Genomic DNA, 22,699 nt, shown 5'->3' on the forward strand with positions numbered 1-22,699 from the left:
TCACGGGACGATTATCGCTCAAAAAATGATGTATTTTGAGCAGTAATCGTTGCGTGTAAATGCTACCATCATTTGCTTTTGGGATGAACGATGATTTTATGTGAGTTTAACCCTTTCCAATACACTGTCTGACGTCTGAAGACATTCTGATCAAAGGCTGTACAGCTCTGATGTCGGAAGACGTCCGGCAGGGTATTCTTACTGTATATTACTGGCTGCTCTGTTGTCGGGGGGCCTCTCCAACATGTCCCATACCACAGTATCGGCTCTAGCCAGCAGATGGTGCCATTGTATAATGGCAGAGAGAGAGCCCTCTAGGAAACCCTGAATCCAAAATTGGATTGCAAAGGGTTAAAAGCCATCATTCGGCAGGCAGCTGATAGCAGGGACCACACGCTGTGATTCTTCCTGGGAGTGCTGGTAACATTGTATTCAGCTGCAGTCCTGTGGCAGAACAAAAGGGCTGTATGCAGATAACAAATCAACTGCAGTTTTCTGTATACAGCGCACAGAGGCTCATTTACATGCAAATAAAGCTAATAAGCTACTAATGCGCATTAGTGCCCATTAGCAGCTTCTGCAAAATGATTGCTTAAACTGTCGATCATCCTAACTTTTGAACAAATTTTGAGTGATCATCTTTGGATGTAAATGGGGCTTTACAGGGGAAAACATTCCCCTGTAGTGAAAATAGTCACTGGCAGAGCTGATTAGGGTCTGCTGGAACCCTGTAGCTCTGCTGTGTCAGGGGATGCTGGTGGTAACATGGGATGCTGACAGTGTTCTGCCAGGGGACTGCCGGCTCATGTTGTGGAAGAAACACTTCCACTTGTTAGTACATAGCACTCATTGAGCACTGTGTACTATGGAAAGGAGAAGCCAAAAGGGGTTAAAAACAGCTGCTCCCTTCTCCTCTGGGTTCTCAGCTGTGACTAAGGACCCGACCTGCTTCTGATTGATTGCAGAAGCAGGGGCTTTAATCCCTTCCCCCGCCGTATTTTTACTATCGGCCGGGATTAAAGCCCAGGACCAAGCACCATAAATTTACAGTGCTTGGTCCTTAATGGGTCAAAGGAACTGTGGTTGGGCAAGGCAATGTTAATAGAATTTTTTTCATCTTTGCCACTATAAATGGGTATATACTTGTCCCATGGGATGTATTCTTCAATGGGAGATGTCCTCTACTGTAAGTCGCTCCCGTTTCCACGGAGCAGACACCTATCCTGTGCTTTTTATTACATATTCTGCCCCATTTTACTCGTGCAAAAACTGGGCTTAATTATTGATAACCAATATGTTTGTGATGCCTTTGTGCTTACGTGAAAAGAACAATTCTTGTGTTCCTGCAATTTATGGGCTTAATTATTTTACTCTTCTGAGATTAAAACGAGTGAATTAATAATTGATATGACAGACGTAATTACAGTTTGTATGAGATAGATTTGCTTGTTATACGTGCTTCACTTCTTAATGGTGTCAATAGCAAATGCGCAGGCATGTCAGCAGGAAATCTAGCCGCAGTCCAAATACGGATTCTGTTGACTTTTGCTACTTTTATGTGTATTAATAGGTTAGAGAAAACTATTTTCATACGAAATGTTTAAGGTAAGGTGTTTTGTGGCAAAACTGAGATCTACAAGCCATGAAGGGGTTCTACCAAGATTGTAAGTTATGACTTGCTGATCAGTGGGGGTCTCACTGTTCATCTCGAGATCAGGACGCCTTGTCCTCCACACTGCGGTGTTACTGCATCCCCCACAGTGAGGAGACTGAATGGAGTGCTGGTTGCACTACCGCTCAATTCACTTTCAATGGGACTGTAGAGATACCCTAGCGGCACTTGCCGGCCTATTTCCATCAGCCCCATTGAAATGAATTGTGTATGTATCCTTGGCCAGCACTGCCTTCATGCAGACGTCACTGGGGGGGGGTGACCCCTGTAGTGACAGACAGAGCGAGACAGCGGAGGCCTGTTCTGGGGATCCGTGGGGGTCTCACTGCTGATGGGAGAGGGGATAACTTGCAATCTTGGTACAACCCCTTTAAGAAAACTGCAAAATGTTTTTCTCTTTAGTAAATAAATGCCCTTCATACATAGTGTTTTGGCTTATGGCATCTCTCTGGTAGCAGCGTAGCTTGCTCTGGGTACGGCATTTTTCTTTTCTGGTGTTTTTCCCCATTAGGCTTCTCTATAGCAAGGATTATCACTTGTTTTCTACTGCAGTCTTCCCAGTCAGAACATGGTAAGCCCAGGTCTCACCATTCATTGTAGTATTTGGAGAAAAATGTTTTTAGTTCAATTTAGATCAGAAGTCCCATAGAACGTTAAAAAAGTTGTCTCATGAAAAATATTGTTGACATCTAAATCCAACCATTAAGTATACTTTTATAATTACTTATGGTAGAAACTTTTTTTTTTTTTTTTTAGTAAGATCTTCTAGGATTTGTGTTAGAATAGCGCCACCCGCAGTTTCTGTTGTGTCCTCCCCTGTAATTGCTCTGTGGTTGTCGCACATGCTCAGTCTTGCTTCTCTCTGCCCCTCTGGGTATGCAGAGGATTGCTGGTGGGATGAGCGGCTGCTTCTGAAGTTGCTGTGTCTTCTCTGATGCCAGAAGAGATGCTCAGTGATGGATTAGAGAGCAGAGCTTACTGCAGTTATACTTCGTCCGCATCAACTCTCACAATCAGTTTGACATCACTTCTCAAACTGCAAGAAAAAGGCATGTTACAAATGTAATAAAATAATCCAAACCTAGCCAAAAAGTATGAAGCCTTGGGGCTAACTTCACACTGGCGAGTGTGATATCGGGCGGATTCATATGCCACCATGTGAAAGCTCCGTTGATGTGGGGCATTTTTATGTGAAAACAGCCTCTCATCGCTTCAGGGACGCAGGGAATTCCCGCCGCTGCTGTCACAGGTGTGGCAGATGATAGGAGTTCTCACATTGCTTTCATTGGGGCCGGCACTACTGCCCTTAACCCCATTGAACACAAAGCTTGCACGATTTGCACGCTAGCGTGAAGGCAGTCAAAATGCTGCAAAATGTAAGAGCCACTTCCAAGCTGCTGTCTGCCCTTCTGCACCTTGGTTCTAGCATGCAGGGTCTTGGCCTGCTGTAGAAATGTGGGCACGTTTTGAAGGTGAACAGTCTTTTACTAATTGGATTGCCTGATTTTAGAAAACGAATTTTCTAATATCCTATTAGGCTTTGTCGCAGAAACTTCTGCAGCTGAATATGCGATCTATACATCTGAATCAGATAGTTCTTCGGCGCACATGGATTTTTACCACTTTCATCGGAAAGTCACATAACACAGTGTTTGTAAGCCAATAACTGGACCGCATCCAAAACACGGAAAAGGTACATAATTTCCACTATATCTTTGTTTGTTCCACTCCTAGTTTTTGTTGTATGTTACAATCTGATTCTCTTGCTGGAAAACCCAAATATTCTGCAGTAACTTTGTAATCTTTGTATGAACAATATAATGGAGTAGACTTTTTGAAAACTGTTTAACCCTTTCCAATCCACTGTCTGACCTCTGAAGACATTATGATTTAAGGCTGTACAGCTCTGATGTTGGAAGACATCTGTCAGGGTTCTCTTACTGTATATTGCCAGCCTCTCTGCTGTCGAAGCCTATCCAATGTGTCACCTCATGCAGTACCGGCTTTAGCCAGCAGATAGCGCTGTTGTAGAACAGCAGAAAAAGAGTAAGCCCCCTAGGAAAACCAGGATCCAAATTGGATTGGAAAGGGTTAAGGGTACGTTCACACACAGTGTAAAGTCTGCATCATTACCACGTCAGAATCCTCACTTTTGTGTGGACCCACAGCAGAATTCACTCCTTCTGTTGAAAGGGTGAAATCTATATCTGCAGATTTTGAAGTGGAAATTGGTGCAGATTTTCCTCTGCGGGAAAGCGACATAATCTTCCACTATATATAAATGTGCCCCTATGGTTACGTTCACACTTAGTGGTTTTTCTGCATCAGATTCTGCATCGTCTGTGGCGCAGTGAAAAGCGGAGTCGCACCAACATGTACTCAATTGAAAATCACTTGCTTATGATTTGAAAATGCAAGCAAACGGCTCATATAAACCACGTTAAAGGGCATCTTAGAATCGGTACGGTAAAGGAAGCGCACCGACACGATTTTGCATTCACAAATTGGTGACGAATCCTTTAACCGATAATGATTTTCTGAAAGATTACATCCGACAAGATGGTGCAACGTGCCGCACAATGCAAGCGGGAGGGAAGCTGAAAATTATTTCACTGACCAATATAATTTAGCAAAATCTGAGGTCCCCAAGATCACCAGATCAGAAGCCACCTGATTTCTTCTTGTGGGGTTTACTGAAGGGCCTTATATACAGCAATAAACCTCATACAACTGACTTCCTCACAGATGGGATATGATGGGAAGTTGCTGCCATAACCGATGTCACATTAGTGGATGTCTTCGCCAATACACTTGCATACAGAAGTGCTTAGCTGCTGGTGGGGATCATTTTCAGCATATGCTTTAAGCCAGGGGTGTCCAACCCACGGGTCAAATGTGGCCCAGGATGGCTATGTATGCAGCCCATCACTAAAGGGAGGAGACCCGTGCATGCTGAGGTGTCCCTGTCCTGGTGTCAGACACGGCCCGTGGCTGCCATCTGTCCAGAAGCAGCACTGACTCCAGGCTGGAGTCCATATGGCCTGGTGCCTTGGGTGGTTTGGGGGCACAGTGGAGGATGATGGCAGTGGTTTGGGGGCTGGTGGGGATTATGCACTGTGGAGGGACGATGCCCTGCATTGTTAGTGTATGTAATGTGTGGCCCAAGACGACGCTGCTTGGACACCCCTGATCTAGGCAACATACACGGTAAATGCATCTCTGATTTCAGAATGAAACGTACACAGAAGGAAAAAGTTGAGGAATGTTTGAGTTTCTTAGTGAGAGAATCGCCTGCAATACAGTATGTCTTGTACAACCAGTAAGAGTATTTTATTTTAAATGCCGTTTTTATTAAAGATTTGTGAAATGACAATAGTACAGAATACATCTTCTGGTATATACTTCAGACACGTTTACATAAATACATACACAGGGTCCTTTAAACCTTGAAAACAACCCTTTTCATATGCCTTGTCAGATGGTATGGATACCCTATTTGTGGACCACCCTCTATGAGCCGAGTGACTCTGGCGGACCCAAACCTTTGTATTCATGTGAATGGCCAGCCAGTAATCCTATATTTCTGCTCCACATGGTGTGTGTGCCTGGCTATAGTCACACCACTTTACTTTTAAAGAGGTTAGCCCTGTTGGAAACCCCCGTTTATTATGAGGACAGAGACCTTGTGTCCCCTTTATAAATGCAGCAGTGGTCGAGTATACCTACTTTTATTGGCCTTCTGGAGATACCTGTGTGCTAGTTCTTGGCCTGGGGTAAAACTGTAGCACGTCTGCACCATCTGCAGATAGTCTCAGGTCAGGACTTAATAGGCTTCCTGTTAGTTTTACTCTGACGGACATAATACACTGCAATACAGGTGACTGCGCTATTCCATACAGCTGAAAAGAGCTGTAGTGATGTACACCAGCCTGACAAAAGCCAAAAGTGACCTGTTGTGTTATGTTCTTGGAGCTTTCCTAGCACGTTCAGCCTAAGGTTTGTACAAAGAATATTTAAAGGGGTTTTCTGACACGTTTTAACATTAGTGGCCGATAGCATAAAAACGCACATACTCCCTGCCCACAGCGAGCTGCGCCACCGCTGATGACCCATATCTTACAAGATGTTTATCAGTTTGTATGAGGCAGTAGTAGTCCATCTTAAATCGTTAGTGGGCATTATTGGTTGTTGACCACTTTAAGTTGATAATAGTTGATTATGGGTCTTTCTTAAATGCTGGGTTTTTCAAAGATGCACTATTTTTGCTATGTATCTATCCATCGTCCGTCCATCCATTTTTTTTTTTTCTTTTCCTTTTTTTTATGATGGTTTGTGTTGATTTGGCTGATAGTGTTACAAACCTACAACCGTTCAGACCAACATCATCCAAGGCAACTGTAGGCTCATGCGTTCTAGTAAAAAAAATCAGTAAGAAGAGTTCTCACCGCAGCCAATCGGTTTTCAGCTTTAATTTGTCCAGAGCGGATTTAAAAATAAAAAGGACTATTAGGGTGGCAACGGGCAGCATTAAGGCCCAATGTCCGCGGGCGGATTTAATTTATGGAATCCGCATGATCTCCTGCATCTCTAGCTGCCCATAGAGAAGCATGGGACATCCGTACTTCATTTAGGTCCTGAGGGTTTGATTTTAAATGGATGAGGGCCTGTGACTGTTGGCACTCAAAATCATACCATTGAGACCCAATGTCCGCGCCACGCGTGGATTTTCATTGCGGATATCCACTGCGGATCATCTGGAAAATGATTTGTTAATGGCTTGCGGATGATCACGGATTGTGTATTTTCATCTCCCATAGAGATGAATGGAGCCACATCCGCGATACAATGGAGTATGTTGCAATTTTAGATCTGCGCAAGACATCAGCAAAGCAGCTGAAAATGAAATCCACAGGGTTTAATTCAGTTGCGAATGCCCCATTGTTTCTTATGGGCGGATAGAGCTGTGGATCTCCCACACGATTTAATAAGTCAAATCTGCATGTGGACATTGGGCCTAAGGGCTCTTTCACACTGGCGAGGCCAATATTGGACCATGATTCTCGGCCTGATATCGCCCTCACAATCCTTCTGAAAACCCCTGGATGCGAGGCGCTTTCACCTGGAAACGGCAGGAGTGAAAACATTGCAATTGAGAATGAAACGATTGAAAATCATTGGTTTCATAATTGTGCGTTTGCACTCGCATTGCACGAAAATTACACGATTTTATCGCCCGTGTGAAGGAACTTTCGGGGTATGCCCACAAGGGGCAGATTTGCAGAGTATTTTCCATGCAGACCAATCCATAGCATTTACAGCTGCAATGTAAGTGAAAAATTCAAATTCCTATTCACACGCTGTGCGGAAATAGACGTACAGAACGTAAATCTGAATCAGATTTGTGGTGCAGATTCTGCGTCTTCAAATGAGGGGGGGAATTCTGCGCCAAAATCAACATTAAAATCTTGTACTATGAATTAGCTGTGGATAACTGGCAGCAAATTCTGCCCTGAGTGGACGTAGCCTGAGTGGGAAAAGTATATTGGAATCCTATATTTTTTGCTAACCATTCTGTCCAATTTATGAGTGTATTCATATACAGCAGATTTGTTGCAGACCTTTCGGCTGTCTCATTCATCTGCATGGGGCTTGCAGAAATGATCCTCCTGGGGTGTGATTATAGATTTAAGTCAGCGGTGTGTGTGAATGCCAAAACTGTACATACCTGACAGCCGAAACACATGTTTCTGGGTCCCAATTCCTAGTCTTGTCATCACAATACTTGTGGTAAAAGAAGTATTGGCAGCAGTCTTCGCCTGCATGGAACGTCCTCTTGATCATCTGCATGTTTTTAAATTGTTTCTCTCTGTAGGAACATATTTTAAAATTGAGATTGGACAAGGTATTGTGGGAGAATGTGTAAGGCTGCCTGTCCATGGGTGCTTTTGCATTGCGTTCCCCGCGGTGATAATCCAGCCACGGGGAATGCAGTGAATGCTTTCCATAGCGTTGCTGTGGAAAGCACAGCCTCCTGTCCACGAGCGGAGAATCATAGTGATTCTCTGCTCGCGGGTGGCAAATCGCAGCGTGCTGCGAATTGCTGCGATTCTCTGCGGTGAGCCTGTCGGTTAGTTAGGCTCACCGCAGACATCCGTGTGCCGGCTCCTGCTCCTGGGCGGTGGCTCCCGTGACGGAGATCCGCCGCAGGATATCGCAACGCCTGTGGACAGGCAGCCTAAGGAGCAAATAGTACCTCAAAGCCAGCCACACGCTACAGATTCTAGACTGGCAAGCTTGTCGGCCACTTTATACTGACTGTTGCCACATTTTTAGGACAAAAATGAACATGGTAGATGTGTGGAAAAGTTGATTAGCCTTGTTGGCCTTTTTAGCTGCTGGGGCAAGTCCTAGGAAGTAATGTTCTATTAAACGACAGATTGGCCCCCTATTAGAAGTGCAGACCACAGAACAAGGCAGAGGTTGACCAGCAGTTTGATGACAGACGATTGCTATCATATCAGTGCTTGTTATATTCTCTTCCATATTTAGTTCCCCCTCCATCCCAGTTTGTTTCTCGTCTTCAGCCAGTATCAGAGAATAAATAAAACCTTAATTAAATCCTGTTCTCACTACATCTTCAGATGCACCCTAGAGAAGAGGATAATTCCCTAATCGGCTTCATTTTGGGTTTTCTGCCATATTCCTAGTGATTCTTAGAGTTCACGGTTGGATTCCCATCAGTGTAATTGTTAGAAGTTACCATGTCGGACACAGCAGTGCCAGAAAGTGATTTTAGAGAAGATCTGCACCTTAATATACAATGTACAGGCTGCTCTTATGGCACACTCCAGAAGTATCTGATGCGTGACACTCATCACCGCTGTCCCTTCCCATTGTGGATGTAGTGCTGGTGGTGGTGGTCGGCCGCAGTCTGCTTGCCGCTCTGTGTAACACTTGTGCTCTGGCCAGTAGTCGTCCTTGTAGTGTTTGGCAGGGGCCGCTCACTGACGTCCTTGGATAAACAGCACTACACTGGACTTCTGGGTGATTTGACTTACATGAAAGGCATCTTTCATATTCCTTTTGCTTTCCACATTCACTGGCGGATATGTTTGCCTTCCTGTGCCATAATATGTTTGATAACTGTTTTTTTATAGGTTGCCGTTTTTTGGCATCCACATGAGTATTTGCTAGAGAGGTCCAGTTGTTGCATGCAATATGCTTTAATGCCTTTAGCAGTTTAACGGGAGCCAGTCACGTCCCCACAAAACCAAAAACTGTTATGGTGGCCTTAGAGGACTGGGCCGGGCGATGTAGTGTTTATTCTCACCCGCTCCCTGGATCCAGCGGTGTTCTCCTCCGTAGTTGGGGTGCAGCACCAAAATCGGACTCTTTTCAGAGTGTGCTCTCCTATACAAGGCACAGGTAAAAATTGCAGGTTTCAGAGTGCAGTATTTGTCCAGGTTTTTCTCCTCTGATGGATGTCACGCTCGCCTGCTACGTGATCTGTTCAGAGCCTAGATTTCGTAGTGAAGCTCTTTTGAACTACTACCGTGTTTCCCCAAAAATAAGACCGTGTCTTATATTAATTTTTGTTCAAAAAGGTTTAACTTTTTTTACATGTATAGCTGCCTGGACACTATTTAAATTGACTTTTTTAATTAACTGTTAGCAGGGCTTAATTTTGGAGTAGGGCTTATATTTCAAGCATCCTCAAAAAGCCTGAAAAATCATTTTGCATCCTCAAAAATTCTGGGAAATCATACTATGTCTTATTTTCAGGGAATGTCTTATTTTCAGGGAAACAGGGTATTACATTATCAGAGGCCATCAAAAGTGATGGTAGAATTTAAGGGCCCTTTTAGACTGAGTGATTACACTGGGGAACACCATTTTTGGTGACTGAGATGTTAAAACCTTTGGGGGTATTTTGGAGTCATAGATACTGAAAATGACATTAATTTTTTTTCCATCACGTCTGCTTATCATGATACAACACATGTCCATATAAATGTACGCATATTGTATTATATATGTAATGACTGCTAATTAAGAGCTAAAGGTACAAAGATAAATCCCAAGAAGCCTAGAACACAAATAAAACAAAAGTTTCTTCATTGAGAGGTCGATCAAACGACATTTTAGTGATTTCCTGCGATGAGATGTGTCTGGACATTTGCGCTGGATGTTTCTCCATTAGTCGGCCAGCATATATGTATCCCATCGTCCGCAGTCCTGCTCTTCCATGGTCCTTATTTCCTGGTGAAATCATTCACCCTGTTCAGCACTTACATCACCAAAACAATCTGGAAATCCATCCACAATGACTGCAGGTCCCGCAATCTGCTGCTCATATTGCACCCAAGTGTTCAGGAGCAGAAGTGAGAGTATTCTCCACAAGTTCACCAGAGTTTGCGAATTTAGGCTCCAGCGGAATCCTGTTGGAAATCTCACGACTTGGCTGCAGCGAAATATCGTGAGATTTCTGCCAGGAAAATGCTTCTGCAAAACCCGCAGCACCTAGCCGCGGGTTTTGGAGCAGCTTGCCTGTACGCTTTTCCATTGCGTCCAGCGCTCCCATAGAGGAGAACGCAGCAGCAACGGAAAGAAAAAAAAATGGACATGCTGTGGCCAGGGAATCCGCGCCGCAACGCTGGCTTTGCCGCGACCGATTCGCCATCCAGTGTGGAAGAGATTTCTCGTCCACATGGCTGGCTAATTACGGGATTAGCGGCCACAGGCGGATGCGTCGCAGGGAAATTCCAGACAGAATTTCCGCAGCAAATCCACCCTGTGTGAACCCAGCCTTATCGTTCCGAAGAAAACTCTTTACAACAATAGCGCACGACTCAAGTTGTTCACGGTGTCTTGGAAAATGCTGGTCTTTCATGAATTTCTGGATTTGTGGTCCACGGATTTACCCGCTTCTAGCTTCTCCATGCTCATCACTCTTCAGTGTCTTTACACATTGTTTCAGCAACCCAAGTGTGATGTGCAGTGGTGGCCATATGTGCTAATAGTAAGCAAATGCTGGCGGGAACATTAAAGTAAAACAAAAATAGATAAGGAATATCTCAAATACTAGAGCTTCTAGAACAAAATGCATGGTATTTATGGAATCAGCGGCACAATAATACCCGGAATAAGGCCTAAAATTCTAGGCACTATGAACGTGTTTTTTTTTTTTTTGTTGTTCCCCAGTGTTATCCTTCAGATTTTTGCTGAATTGTGTAAATCTGAGCAATATCATTTAGTGTAAACACTGGCAGTGACTGAATGACAATTCACTTGCTTATCGTTCAGTTGGTGTAGGTAGAAAAGTCAAACGACAATCTGCCTGTGTAAAGAGACAATTCATCTATGAAGGACTGCCTGATCACTGTGAATGGAGGCCGGTGGGCAGAAGGGATCTCTGGCCGCTCTAGCTCCATTCACTGACAATCGGGATTGATTACTGGGACAACTGTTGGCCTCAAAGTGTCGGATGGTCGTCTTGTGTAAAGGGAGCCTGTATCACTCTGAAAATAAATACACATTCACATTTTCCTTGCAGATGTTGCATAAAAATCACAAGAGCCAATTACATCAGCCTACATTCAGTGAAAGTGTTGTGCTTCACCCCAACACCTGATAACCTGTAACTACAATCATGTGTATAGCCAATTCACTAGGATGGACTTAAACCCCTTAGTGACGTGGCCCACTTTTTTTTCCCCCATTTTCTCCTCTCCCCTCTTAAAAAATCGTTACTCATTTATCCATCGACGTCGCTGTATTAGGGGTTTTTTGGGGCGGGACGAATTGTATTTTTCAATGGTGCTATTTCATGTACCATATAATATACTGAAAAACTTAAAAATGACACTCCGCCATCTTTCGGTGTGTCTTGTTTCTACGGCGCACACACTGCAACAAAAATGACAAGATAACTTTATTCTGTGGGCAAGTACGATTACTACGATACCGAACTGGTATTTTTTTTTCTGCTGTACTATTTTTTTAAACCTTTAATTTTTAAAATTATTTTCTGCCGCCATTTTCTGCGCGCATTTTTATTTTTCAGTTGACATAGTTGTGCGAGGGCTCCTTTTTACAAGACATCCTGTAGTATTTGTTTGTATCATTTCGGTATACATATGATCGCTTTTTATTGCATTTTTGCTCGGAGACCAGGTGACCGAAAAAGTGCATTAATGGTGTTCTTCTCCCCCCCCCCCCCCCCCCCCCGGACAATGTTTACCCTGCGGGGTAAATACTGCGCTAAATCGGACTTTTACGGACATGGCGATACCAAATATGGTTCTTTTGTTTTATGATTTAGATTTTTTTTATTATACATATGGCAAAAGGGGTGTGATTTAAACTTGTAATACACTTTTTTTTTCACAATTAGTGAAACTTTATTGATATTATTTTTACTTCCTTTTTTAGCCCCCCTAGGGGACCACAACTAGGAATGCTTTGGTCACTCCTGCAGTATGATGTAATGCCACAGCATTACATCATACTGCAAGCTGACAGGCAGTCTATCAAGCCACCCCATGGGGATAGTTTGATAGACTGGGGCCTTTCAGAAGGCTTCCTACAATCTCATCGTGGGGGGGAGGGGGCTTGGCGATGCTTAGAGGATTTAAATGCTGCTGTCAGAATTTAAATTCCGCTGTCAGATCGTCCCGCGATCTTTTTACACATACTCCGACGCTGCATGACGTAAATGTACGTCATATAGCTGGATATGGTTAATGCATTTGCGACCCGAGCCCTTGGTTACTGCAACCACATAACTGTAAGGCGGGGCTTAGATGGCCATAATTTACTGCATGCCACCAATTGACATGCACGATCTTGGCATGTATGTACATGTAATATGCACCAATGTAGAACCTGCTGCGATTTTTCTTGTACTTTACACAATTCGTGAGAGGGGCAACATGGGAGACTGGTACAGCATATTACGCACGCAAAACCAGCGTGCATGTGGTACGCGGTGACCAAACGCTCATGTGAGTCTGACCTAAATTAGGGTTGACCAGACCTCCCTGGAATAAATTGTATTAGCATGCAGTGTATAATTTCTGTTACTTAGCTAGATTGCATTGCCATAACTGTTATCAGCTGTTAATAGGCATACGTTAATAAGGCTGGACGTGCACCGAGATCCTCGATAAGGTTATTGGAAATATTTCTTTAAACTTGGTCTAGACATTTGCTTTAATGAAAGTCAATAAACCTTTGCAATAGAGACGCGTATAAAAACAAGCTGTCAGCCGTCCAAGACTGTCATCTGAACTTGGAGGATTTCCTCTGTGCTCCTCGATGTGTCTTACCAGCGGCTGAGTTGTTGCAGAAGTTCCTGCAGACGTCCCGTTCATCTATGTGCTTGCTGATGATGTGGGGAACTGATCTTCTGTAACAAATCTCTGTCCTGCGCATATACGCTAATACTTTAATGCAGCGGGCCGCTGCTTATTATTTTGCGCTCTGCCTTTAATGGCAACTTGAAAGTGAGCGGAAATAGTTTATTTAAAAAAAAAAACTTTGCATAAAGAACTACATATAAAATGGTTCTGATTAGAGTCTGGTGAAATAATGCCATATTCCCAAAGGTTGTGTGGTTACGAGTTTCACCTTGACAAAGCCAAATTATAGGAGTCGGCAAAGTGAAACCACTGATGTGTCAAGCAAGAAAAAGGAGTTACTGGAAGGCTTTGAACCAGAGGGAATGTCTAACCTTTCATGAAGTTTAATGCTGGATACACACAGTGTTTTGCAGCGTATTCGTTGCATTTTTAAAAAAAAAGCTTATTTTAAGTTGCTACAATGCCGCAGTCAGATGTTAGTATGGAGTCTATAGTGAGATGTAAAACGCTGTGAAAATCATTTTGATATTTGATATTCAAAACGCAGCATGCTTTGGGTATAGCACCTCTTCAGGCATTCCCTAGGTCATATATGACGGGACCCCAGATGATGACCAAAACGGTCATTAAAGGGGTTGTCCTGCGCCGAAACGTTTTTGTTTTTTTTATTCAATAGGCCCCCCGTTTGGCGCGAGACAAACCCAATGCATGTGTTTAAAAAAAAAAACCGTTTAGTACTTACCCGAATCCCCGCGCTGCGGCGACTTCTTCCTTACCTTAGCAAGATGGCCGCCGGGATCTTCACCCACGATGCACCGCGGGTCTTCTCCCATGGTGCACCGTGGGCTCTGTGCGGTCCATTGCCGATTCCAGCCTCCTGATTGGCTGGAATCGGCACACGTGACGGGGCGGAGCTACGAGGACCAGCTCTCCGGCACGAGCGGCCCCATTCACCAGGGAGAAGACCGGACTGAGCAAGCGCGTCTCATCGGGCGATTAGACGCTGAAATTAGACGGCACCATGGAGACGAGGACGCTAGCAACGGAACAGGTAAGTTAATAACTTCTGTATGGCTCATATTTAATGCACGATGTATATTACAAAGTGCATTAATATGGCCATACAGAAGTGCTTAACCCCACTTGCTTTCGCGGGACAACCCCTTTAAGAATTTACAGATGGCAACATTTTTCAGTTTTGCTGCCATTTGCAACTAGTGCTATGGCCGGGCTGTACAGTAGATTTTATCCAACCAATGTGCCGCACGCTGGAATGGAAATGTGGGCTTGCAGTATACATCACCCATTGTGAAAAGCCACAGCAAAGAACGGACATGCTCAATATTTGAAATGGACCCTGCATGTTTTTGCAGCTTGTGGATGAGACTTTTTTAAATCTTATCTGCTACATTGTTGCTGTAAATACTGTGAATTAACATTGTCTGTGGGCTACGGGTATCCGCGTCATCGCTAGGCAATGGCGTGGGAAATGCAAAGAAAACCTGTCCTGCGCATGACCGTCTGCGAGCCTCTACGGTCATCCGCAATATAGTAATGTGCCGTACGTATGGCCATCGGCCGGGCTCACAGCCAGAATTCACTGTGGGCCTCCTGCATGCGGAATCTGACCCAATCGTGCAAGCCTAGCCTCCACTCTTAAAACCTTGCAGCCATTAAGTCAATTTGAAAACCATGCCGATTTGCAGTAAAACTGCGTGCCTGTATGATATTGGGCCACCCAGTGCCCACTCCTGGGGTCTTACGTTAATAGCTGTGAAAAGGAGGAATCAGTAGGAGGAGAAAAAAAGCGGGCACACAGTAAGTGTGTAATGTATGGTAAAACTAATTATATATGTTTAAGTTTGGAGTCTAAAGGCCCATTTACTCGCAAAGATTATCACTCAAAATCCGGATGAGCGTTCGATGTTGCGTGTAAACGCTGCCATCATTCAATTTTCGGCTGTACAATGATTTTAAGGTGAGCTTAAAATCCATTATTCAGCCAGAGAGAAGATAACGGGGACCGCACGCTGTGTTCTGCACGGGAGTCGGAGATTACATTAGATTTTGCCCATGTGAGAACAAAGGAGCTGTGTGCAGAGCTCTGACCACATGCTGTGCTCTGAAGGCAGCTCCTGGAGGCCCCTTTACACGCAAATGAAGCTAATAAAGTGTTAATGGACAGTAGTGTCCATTAATACTTTATGCAAAAGGATCGCTAAAACTTTAAATCATTTGAAAGATTGGCTTTGTGTGTAAAAGGAGCCAAGTAAAAAGTTTTATGGCCCAACATTTTCTAGGTAATATCTTGTAGGTTATTTATTTTTATTTTTTTGTATTTGGGAGCCCTGTATGATAGAACCACATTCTAATAGCCAAGAGCCACTCACTAAGAACTGCCCCCTAACTCTGGAAGACAGTATGTATATATGAAATGTTCAGCTATTTGAATGAGTGGCTTATGAGTAGATTACATTTTCCCTGCAGTATATTCCTATTTTACTTGTTTTTTATTACAACTATAGGTTTTTATAATTTTGATGAATCTGCATTTTCATGCATGGCAGCTGTTGGGATCACTCCCCCTGGATAGTACATGAACGTGGTCCATCCTAACCTGTCCGTTGTTTGTTCCAGTTGTTCAGGCCTAATAAGAGGGGCTTGATTCATTTACCTTGTCATTGAATGCAGCTCATATCGTGATTGTGAAGGGCAGTGCGGTTAATACTCTAAGCAGATTTACCTTTTTACAGACATTCCCAGATAGTTGCATCTAATCATCTTGTCCCAGTATGCGGAGTTCTCTGCCGCAGCCAGTGACAACCAACTGCCATCCATCATAGGTGGCCTTCTGGTGACAGTCGCCTATATGCATGGTAACGCTTCCATTACAGAATGCTTCATGCAGATCTCCAGGCTCTATATGTGCTTCGCAGTCACTTACTTTCACTGCAGTTTAATCTTGGTTTTTAAAGCGACACTAATTTTAGGGCGCTGGTCCTATGAGGGCAAGGTTGAAATACGTGATGTAGGAATGGAAAAAAGATGCAAGTACAGGAATCCTGAACAAATGGGTAAAAACTGATGCAGGTAGGAGAGAGGACGCTGCCCGTGAGCACCATCCAGGAGAGAAGAGGTAGCAGATGAGGGGAGGAACTGACTCAATGGTTGTGTGGAGGCAGCAGGGTTATCGCTCTTTCGAAGAGGTGGATTTTCATGTTACTTTTGAAGGTCGAGAGAGTCTAATGGGTTGGCATGGGGATACATGATGAGGGAAGTGTTGGCGAGGACTGTGTGAGGACCAGAGGAGGGCTTGTGACAGTGTTTCATGCCATTAATGATATCTTGAATTGGATTCTCTAGGCGATGGGTGGCCTGCACTGACCCATGGAATAGACGTTACATGCTCTATTTAATGCAGGTTAACCCTTAAAGTACCAGCCATTTTTTGTGTTTTTGGTTTTTCCATTCCCCCTCTCCTAATGGTAGCAAACAGAAACATTTCCATGAAACCCACGTTGAAATCACTGCCATTCATTGAGCGCTAGCTGTGATTAGCTAAGCGTCAGCCAATCACGGCTAGCTCTTCCAGGAGGCGGGGATTTTTGAATTCCCGGCCAGAAGAGGAGATGATCACTGCCGGGGACCCGGGGAGAAGATGCTGCCAGGCTGACAGCGCGGGACAGGTGATGTATGTGTGTTTTTGGTTTTTTTTGGTTTTCTTTTCTTTGCCTTCTTTCTTCTTCAGCTGCAGCTTTTTTTCGGGGAAGGACTTATATTTGAAAACCCTGGCATGTGGTGCTACAAAGTCGCGGTATCAACGCAATAAGTTGTGGCAATGACGTATGGACCAGCGATGGGACATCGCTGCGATTAAATGCTGTGTCGCCCATGTGAACGAGGCCTGATTATCATCGCTCAAATTTGTTTGTTTGAGCGATAACCGTTACATGTAAATGGGCTATTTGCCTTGTCTTTTCCTATCCCTTGGTTGAACTTACGGCTGCATCCGCACGGGCTACAAAATCATCACTACAATGTGAAGCCCATGGTTTCCAATGGGTTCTTTCACACGAGCGATGTGTTGTAGCCCGTGGGGATGAAGCGTAATGGACATTTGTCTTTCAAGCCTAATACGCCATTTGAACGATTTTCTGAACAATAGAATTGAATAATTGCTCTGTCTAGGCAAACGAAGCCAAGGTCTAATTGTTCAGTTCAGATGCCGGGATCGTGAGGGTCTTGCTCGTTGGCCGGTTTCCACTGGCAGTGTTTAAACGCTGGTTGTTCAGTGTTCTCTGTCACCAGCCCGGCCCGTGTAACAGTCTTGACTATGTTGTACTGCTGTGATGCTAAACTTGGCCTGTCTGGTCTTGTTGCAGAGGAGTGGAGTCTGTATAAAGTACACAAGGATATGTTCCCACAGCGGATGTTTGCCACTAATTTGATGTAAAATCTGTGTGCATTCAATCCATAACGATTCCACATCCTCTACGTGTTCAGCTCATTAGAAAGGACATCCATACTTTTTGCTTGCAGTGTTGACATTCTCTTGTGGAATGTAAAAAGAAAAAAAAGTCACCTGTCATTTCTTGATGCAAAATCTGTTGAGTCAGCAAATCTTTAGGTGGATTTGCATATTGAAAAATGTGCTAAACTCCACAAGTGCAAATTCGCACTTGAAAATCTGGTGCGCATTCTGTGCTGAACGTAGCCTAAGAACAATGAGCATGATGCTTGCGGCAGCTGGCATTCTCACCAGATGTTTTCCTGATGTAACATGATGAATGGTGCCACCTGATGCCATGTTACCAAAGGGTTGACTAGGCCTTGGCTCTTGCGTTGGGGATACCAGGGTTCTGATGTAATCTACACAGGTATAAACTCAACTTTGACAACTTCTTTGTGCTCAAAAATCTGTTCAAAATGGTCCCATATTATCTGAGTGACTATTGGCCTCGGAGCCCGACAGCCAAGATCTGTGCCCAATTCCACACACTACATTTATTATTGCATCTTTCAGGGTGAAGGCTCACTTTTGTTCAACTGAAGCCATTTTACCAAATGGTCTGTAGGAAAACTGAGACTTGTTGGAAGTACAGGTTTTATTTCCATGCTTTTAAGTTTCAGAGAATCCTATTACAAAACCACCAGAGTATGCGTTCTGGGGAAAAAACAACCCGCATTAGCACTGCGCAAGTGCAACGTGTAAATCCAGCCTTAAGAGGGTTGGCCGGGACTTTTGTAACTTTTTCCATTGATGACCTGTCCTGAGGGTAGGTCATCAATAGATGATCGGCGGGGGTCCTCCGCTCCCCTACTGATCAGCTGATTCCCAGCACCACTTTCAGTACAGAGAGTGCAGGGAGCAGATTGTGCCGTCTGTACTCAAGGGTCCCGGTATTGTTCCCAGCTGTACCTGCAATACCAACCCAGACCACTGCACTGTGGTCAGCATTAAACCCTTCCTGTACTGAGAGTGGTGCCGGGAACTGGCTGTTTAGCAGGGGAGTCCTGAGCAACCCCTTTAAATAAGTGTTCATTTCCCCTTTTCTGGATATGTGATGTGTGTATGTGTGTGTTCACATTCTGAGCAGTTTGATACATAATACAAATATAATTAAAATGCATGGAATTGCCATGTATAATTTCTAGGCTGCCCTGTCCTACTGGCAGTCCTAGGACTCGCAGTCACTGGGAAATCAAGCGGCAGAGCTCAGCGGTGTAGAATACGGTCAGCGTACACAAGCTATCTGCCAGTTTATCCTTCTAAGTAATTGAGGGAGAATTAAAAGGTTATCTGGGGACAACGTGGTGTTGTTGTGTGGTTGTTTTCCTCCGCAGAACCTGCTCAGCTTGCTGCACCGACATAACTCCCCTTCTTCCTTGCAGTGCCGCTCCCGTCCTACTGAACCCCGGTCCCTGATGGTCTTCACTCCCGGGAGCAGGGAGCCACTAATGATGTCAGGGATATCTGGCTAGTCAGTCACTGGCTCACTTCAGCCATTGATTAGTGGCACATGTCTGGGGGTCGGGAGGTCTTTGCTGTGCACCTGAAAGTAGAGTCCAGCGGGAGACCGGGCCCCGCTATAGCAGGGACTTTTATGTTGGTACAGAAGGCTAAGCAGGCTTTGAAAAAAAAAATTGTCCTTGGATAACCCCTGAAAGGACACTTCTGGAGCATTGATGGCACAACAACTTGAATTGGGCTGACCTGTCGACATAGTTAACCTGGGGCTTTAACCCCTTAGTGATTGCCTATTTTCCACCTTACTGACCAAGTTTTTTTTTTTTGTTTTTTTTTTCATTGCTTTTTTGAAAGTACCGTCCATAACATTTTTTTCCAGCCGACATGGCTATATGAGGGCTTGTTTTTTTTCGCAGGCTAAGTATCTTTATTAGAACAACTTTGCAGTACATCTAATGTGTTGTAAAACTCTTCTCTCTTTTTTGGGAAGGGGGAAGGGGGGGAGAGGAGGGGAGGAAGTAGGGAAACGGGAGACATAAACCACACTGCCCCCCCCCCCCCCCCCCCCTGAAATTCCACTGCTGTTTTTAAGGTTTTGTTCTATTGGTATTCACTGTGTAGTATGAAAAAACACCATGACGATGTTACTCTCTGGATCTGTATGTTGGTGGCAATGCTGATTAATGGGCTTTTTTATGTTGCTACTTTTGCACTTTAAAACGCCTTAAAAAATCAAGTAAAATTCTTTTTGTCACCACATAAAATTTTTTTTCTTTTATTGAAAGCTGGAGAGGGACTTGTTCCTGGTGCGATAATCTGTAGTTTTTATTGGTACCATTTGGTACCCCTGCGAGCTATGCCAGGTCTTATTTGTGGGAAGGGATGTAAATTTCATTGACACAATATATTGGGTATATGCAACTTTTTGATGGTTTTTAATGGATTTTTTGCAATAATATTATGAACAGTAGTGTTTCAAACCCTTCAATTACTTTTTAGGTTGTTTTCCCGTGTGGGATAAAGAACAGTATTTTAGCTCTTGCGGCAATGCCTATTTAAAACATGTTTTACAGTGGATATTTTTCTTTTTTTCACTAAACTTTAATTCCATTTTTTTTTTTTACCTCCCTCAAGAGGACATAAAGATGCAATCATTGGATTGCTAGCATAGTACATTGTATTACGGTACTTCTGTAATGCAGGGTCTGATAGGCTGTGATACCTGGCAGACACTGAATCGATGGTCAGGCATCCTGCTCTCTTGGTATCCCATCAGCACCTTGCGATTGCATACATGGGTGACAGGAGGAGCTCTCTGCCGCTTACATGCTATGATCGCTATTGATTGCAGCATGGAAGGCATCAAATGGTCAGGAATGGAGGTTTATCAGCTTGCACCCTTAGGCCTCATGTCCACGGGCAAAAGAAGAATTAAAATCCGCAGCGGATTTTAACTCTTCTCCTGCCCGCGGATCCGCACCCCATAGGGATGCATTGACCACCCGCGGGTAGATAAATACCCGCGGATGGTCAATAAAAGTGATTTTTTTTTAAAAATGGAGCATGAAAAAAATCTGGACCATGCTCCATTTTCGTGCAGGTCTCCCGCGGGGACGGCTCCCGCGGGTTTCTATTGAAGCCGTCCGGATCCGCGGGAGACCAAAATCGGAATTTACTCACCTGCTCCGGATCTTCCCTTCGCCACGGCTTCATCTTCTCTCCGTCGCGGCCGGATCTTTTTTCTTCGGCCCGGCGCATGCGCGGGGCACGCAACCGACGTGCCCTGCGCATCCGCCGAGCCAAAGAAAGAAGATCCGGCCACGATGGAGAGAAGATGAAGCCGCGGCGAAGGGAAGATCTGGAGCGGGCGAGAAGGGAGTTAATTCTTATTTTTATGCCTCATGTCCGCGGGGCAGGAGGGACCCGCTACGGATTCTACATGGAGAATCCCTAGCGGGCCTGATTTTCCCCGTGGACATGAGGCCTTAGGCTTCCTACACATGGGCGAGAAACTCTGCCTGATATCGTGCTCGCCAATGTGCAATATACCTACGGATGCAAGGTGGTTTTCTTTTAAAAACTCCTCCCATCACTTCAGGTAAAGTAGTGTTTTCAATGGGAGACCTCGCTTCACACGTGGTGGGATGTGTTTTCCAGTCCTATCGAAAATAATAGGTGATGCGTATATGTAACTCCATTCAAAATAATGGGGTTCATGTTTGTGTGAGATTCGTGAATCTCATACCGCGCATATTTCTTGGCTGTGTGACGGCGGCCTTAACAGTAGGAGCCCAGCTGTCAGACAGCCAAGCGCCTTACTGCTCCAGCTAGCTTGCAGGAGCTTTAAATCCATGCTGTAAATGTGCAATAGCTCAGGTTTAAGGCTCAGGACCAAGCGCCGTATACTTACGGTGCTGGATCACTAAAGGGTTAATGTTTCAGTCTTGCAAAACGCCTTTAGGGTTGTTTCACCTATAACATTTCTAGGAAAAATGGTGCAGGTTGTGGCTTTTTTCATGTAGAAGGAATGGGAAATCTAAAGGAAGGACTTCTTCTCCTTCCTGCTGGATCCACGTCTGGCTTTGGCTTAAAAAAATTAAAGCAAAAATTGCAGTGGTGTTTTTTCCAAAAATGCTGTGTGTAAAATTGGCCTTAATAACTTGTTTTCACTGAACTGTTTGAATATACACAATTTCTGAAATGGCCTACTGTTTTAGCAGGATATCCAAATTTGGTTGGAGTATCTGTCTGCAGGATGTTTATTATTTTGGCGTGACCGCAGCAAGTCCATATAATGTGCATCATGAAGCACTTCGCCGCACTGGCAGCAAAGCCGTGCCCAGTGCTGACTGGTTTAGGGGATATGATCTGGTTTTATGCATCAACCGCTTTGTACCATATATCTGTGGTGTCATTTTGTTTAATTGTTCCATATTCTTTTTTTGTTTTGCTGTGAAACATTTGAGAGTAATGACATTGACTTCATTATTACCCATTACCATTCAGCTTTTACTGATGCTGGATGTTGTCCTATTAAGGGGCGACTAAACTCAAATTGGAAAGCTTACCTTAAATAAAGCTTATTAAAAAAAAGCTGCTACAATTAAAGGTGCCTTTCCACATCCAGCAGTGTCCCCCCCTCTGAAGTCAGTGCGTTCTCCTATAGAATTGTAGGTATTTGAAATATTGGGGGGGAAGGATTTATCCAAGTATCGCTGTGCTCGTCCCTGAAGATTCGGGTGCCGCTGCGGCTGACAGGTGAGTCGCAGCGGGGAGCAGGGGAGAGCGGGCGGGAGAGAAGGAGAGAAAGATCTTACCTCCGTTCCTCCCCGCTCTCCCCTGCAGCTCCCCGCTCCGTGCCGGCACCCGAATCTTCAGGGACGAGCACAGCGATACTCGGATAAAGCAAATTACTCGAGCGAGTAGTGCTTTTCCGAGTACGCTCGTTCATCCCTAGCTGTAGCCCCCGTGACGTCCCATAAACTGGGCGCGACTGCAGCTGTAAACCGAGACCAGAGCGGTGGACCAAGCATCGGCGCGAGATGGAGCGGGGATGGGTGAGTATAGGACAATTTGTTGTGTTAAGCGCCCCACAGTCGTTCTTTGTAAAAGGAGCCTTTAACACTACAGTCAGTGTCTCATTGGTTTATAAGGGCAAATAACACAATAATTGTATGGAAATCAAGCCATAAGAAATTG

The 22,699-nt window shown here is 44.4% G+C and overlaps 1 protein-coding gene across 1 annotated transcript in view; it reads left to right on the forward strand.

The window, feature by feature from the left end:
- CNOT2 (CCR4-NOT transcription complex subunit 2) overlaps positions 1-22,699 on the forward strand; it is a 60,936-nt gene that overhangs the window by 7,603 nt on the left and 30,634 nt on the right. The window lies entirely within an intron of this gene.

Source organism: Eleutherodactylus coqui, chromosome 2, assembly GCF_035609145.1.
Source record: "Eleutherodactylus coqui strain aEleCoq1 chromosome 2, aEleCoq1.hap1, whole genome shotgun sequence".
Taxonomy (NCBI): Eukaryota; Metazoa; Chordata; class Amphibia; order Anura; family Eleutherodactylidae; genus Eleutherodactylus; species Eleutherodactylus coqui.